The sequence below is a fragment of the Crassostrea angulata genome, chromosome 9 (assembly GCF_025612915.1).
Source record: "Crassostrea angulata isolate pt1a10 chromosome 9, ASM2561291v2, whole genome shotgun sequence".
Lineage (NCBI taxonomy): Eukaryota > Metazoa > Mollusca > Bivalvia > Ostreida > Ostreidae > Magallana > Magallana angulata.
In genome coordinates, this window is record NC_069119.1 from 35417028 (window position 1) to 35420842 (window position 3815).

The 3815-nt window shown below is 31.9% G+C and overlaps 1 long non-coding RNA gene across 1 annotated transcript; it reads left to right on the top strand.

Annotated features, from left to right (window-relative positions):
• Positions 1 to 238: 238 nt before the first annotated feature.
• On the top strand, positions 239 to 2554 carry LOC128163719 (uncharacterized). Its single transcript, XR_008240852.1, has 2 exons — positions 239 to 512; positions 2258 to 2554. It is a non-coding gene; the product is annotated as an uncharacterized LOC128163719 (long non-coding RNA).
• The last annotated feature ends 1261 nt before the right edge of the window (positions 2555 to 3815 follow it).

A 3815-nucleotide genomic window follows, 5' to 3' on the forward strand; every position in this document is an offset into this window, starting at 1 on the left:
TTCTACTGAAAACAATTCGTACTGATAATTCAACTATATATAAAACACAAAATTATATGCATATTGTAGAGTTTGCAAAGCTTAATACAAAACTGAAATTCGTTTTCAAATCAGATGATGCATTGCAGAGATATCGGGGTTTAAATATTGATTTTTCCGGAAATTTTGATTCCGTGTTCTTGGTTTAAAAAATAGTGTAAAATTCACACTGAAAGTAACTCCTGCTGAAAACAATTCGTGCAGGTCATAAACTCGGACTCTGTTTTTTAATAGTTAATTAAAGTGTTTATCGATACAATTTCGTTATTTCGATCGATGATTACGTTGTTAGTTTTTATTAGTCTTATTTGATTTAATCGAAATAATTATCGTACGATTCCCCATTTCAACTCGCCATGTTTTGACTGCGAACGAACAGCTGATAGCGGTGTGTCTACATTTTCAAAAGAAGAGGCCTGCAAGACGTCGATAGTGGAAATTTCAGCTCTACTAACGTATGACAGATTATAAAGGTATGTTTCAATACAGGATATGTCGTATTGACTTTTTCTTTTCAAAGTATTTGCACTTTTCAATCTAATCCGAGATTCCTCTGACTCTTACCTCCGCTTTTGAAGTACGTCACAATATAAAAGCGGGCGTTAGAGTCAGCGGAATCTCAGTGTATTTTCACGGTAGCTGCAGAACTGTAGCTCTCCGAGAAAAAAATATTGACAGACCGGAGAGCTACAGGGCCACCCATTGAAAAAATTGTACATGTATATTTCTTGCGCAGAAAAACGTGCGCTAGTTTTGGACTGATTTACCTTATTTATACGCAAATTCTGTGAAAACATTAGTACCATTAAATTCTTCATGCAATTTACTACTGATATCGACTCTTTATTTGCCTTAGACTTTCTCCGAAACACGCTACCGACCTCTGAAAATCAAGTATGTTGAATTTACATCGAGATCGAGAGTCGCCATTTTTACATGTAAACAAAATGGACCACATGAATTTACGGGACTGGTGATGGTGTTTAAAAGACTATCCGAGGCAAGTGAAGAGAGGTTATCAGTAGTAAATTGCATGAAGAATTTAAAATTAAAAGCGGTGGGAGTCCTAAGGTACACAAGAATAGAATGTTGTAATTAGAGTGCATGTTTGCATGATGATAACTTTACCCTAAATATTTAAATATAGCAGATCTTTACCATATCGCCTTCACTTAATTTATAAATTAAAAAACTCATGCTTGTGTTTAATTAAATAAATATATTTGACAAAGTAAATATTCAATCTAATTAAAATTAGACCTTTTGTCTCGCTCTCTGTTATATATGGTTATTGCTTGTGTAACAGGCATGTAAAACAGAGTGCGAGATGAAAAGTCTCAAATTTCATATTATATCAAGCTCAGAATTTAGGTCAATGTTCCATGATATCTATTAAACAGTCTTCTCAAGATATAAGTATTTCACAGAATCATTGTAATTTGAGAGATTAGATTATCTTTAATACATATTGATTCATTTTAGGTAAGCTTTACATGCATATCACATCTACATAGCATGTAAATAATTTTTACTGCATGTGCCTCAGATCTCTCTCTCTCTCTCTCTCTCTCTCTCTCTCTCTCTCTCTCTCTCTCTCTCTCTCTCTCTCTTTTAATCTTGGCAAAGACTGAAACTGTCAGAGGGCAACTTAATTTTGTGACAAAAATATCTCGATCTTGTAAAAGAAATCCAAAGTGCATTGAATTTTAAAATGAGCATGTATTATTAATCCCTCATTTTTATGCGCATTATACATAGTATTGTTTTTAAAACATGTAATTCGTAAGAAAAAAAAAACCCTCGCTAAATTTATTCGCAATAAACCCCAGTAGAATTGACAAAACATGGTATACACGTACCAGAAGCTTATACTTTGACTCTGCATGTTTGGAATGGTAATATTCCTTTGTAGATTAGCAATTGAAATATTGCTGTCGCACTTCAAGTAAAACAAACTCTCTCTCTCACTCCTGCTCTCGCTCTCTCCCAATCTGATATAGAAATTATTTTAATGTTATGATATTATGACTTGATATGCACATTTTTGTTTTTGTACTGGCTAAATGTTAATGTCATATACCGGTATTTGGATATGTCATACTTATAACACTGCATGGTCAGTGTATTTTTTCCAAAAATATTATGTTTATATTAATGTAAACACAGCTATTACAAGTACATGTATGTTAACACAGCTAATTTTTTTTTTTCATTTCAGCTGAAAGCAGACTCTTGTTACCACATGGCTTTTACCTGTTGATTCTTGTGGTTTCAGCTCTTGAGGTTAACCTGTCACCTCTACCCACATGCATATTCCTTGTGTTCTACAGACTATCTACCGGTAATTCAAATTAAATCGGATAATGCATGAACAATAATGGAACTTTAAGAAAGCATCATGTCCTATTGTGGTTTGTTCATGTTTGATAAGAAATTATGAAAAACAAAATTAAGGCTGTTTAAAGAAATATAATTGTTGTGAAAATTTGTTTTTCAATAAAAGTATGCAATTATATTTCCTTCATTTTTTATTTTATAAAGATATTTAGATGTGTTTACATAGTTGAAAAATCACCCAACTCTTTCCAATTTCCTCCATTAAGATTACATGTAGGATATGTAAATGTACATTTGACTTTTGAATAACACCAGCAATGATTATTACTTTTGAAATGAGCAAGAAACAATCTATTTTCACTCTTTTAAGGTATATATGCATAAAAATAGAAAAAAACATGTCAAATTTGAACATTTTTAATGGAATTCTCCTCCGCCTCCAGCTACCCGGGTGTGTTTGAATTTAATTTTATTTAAGGCAGATGTTGAACTTGTTGATCTTACTGTTTTATCATGGTTAAAAAGAGACAAGAAACCAGAATATATTAGATATTTAATAAATATGATTGTTAGCTTACTTTTTTTCATGGAAAAAAGAAATCACATGCAGGAATACTTGTCTATTTATTTATTAAAATGCTACAAATCATTCAAGAAACATAAAAAGATCAAATTTTAGTATCATTGATGATTGTTTTCAAATATGTGTGAGAAGTGACTCATAGAAATTGCCACAAGTTTCAGAAAATTAGGCAAAAGATTTCAAACCATGACTTTTTATGAAAATCAAAAGATAGGGGGTGGGTGTACATGTAAGGGCATTTCTAAGTTATGTGATGCTTTTATCAAGATAATATCATGTAGATGTATGTTGTATTGAATAAGGTTTCTTATTAAAGGTGGTTGAACAACAATTGACCTCTAAAAGGTCAGGTAAAGATGTTTTACTATGGAGAACCCTGTAAACCTGTGTTGAGTAAAAGAAATTGGAAATGGTGGGTTCACTTAAATGGCCATATGTTTATTATACCTCAATGGAATTGTCAATATGTGGTATACTTTTTTCTCAGAATTGCATTAGCTTTCTTATTCTAAGACAAAGACATCTGTTCATAAAATGTACTAAGTTAAAGGTAGCAAGGGACGATTCGGATAAAGTACCCGTTAATATTTTTGTAAAATTAAGGTACATCACTACACCTAGACTTATACTTTTTAAGACACTACTTCACAAGATGGCGATTTCAATGTTTTGTTGAACTCTTAATATCGTTCGATTGGGTTGTATACCGTCATAGCTTAATGTTTAAAGTATTGGGTTTCTAAACCGTTTGAGTTTTAGTCCGCCTGGAGCTTTTGTTACTGTTTATTGAATTAAATTTTTGAAAATGTAATTGTTCATCCAAATGTGCACATTTGTTGCCTATTTGACTTAAACA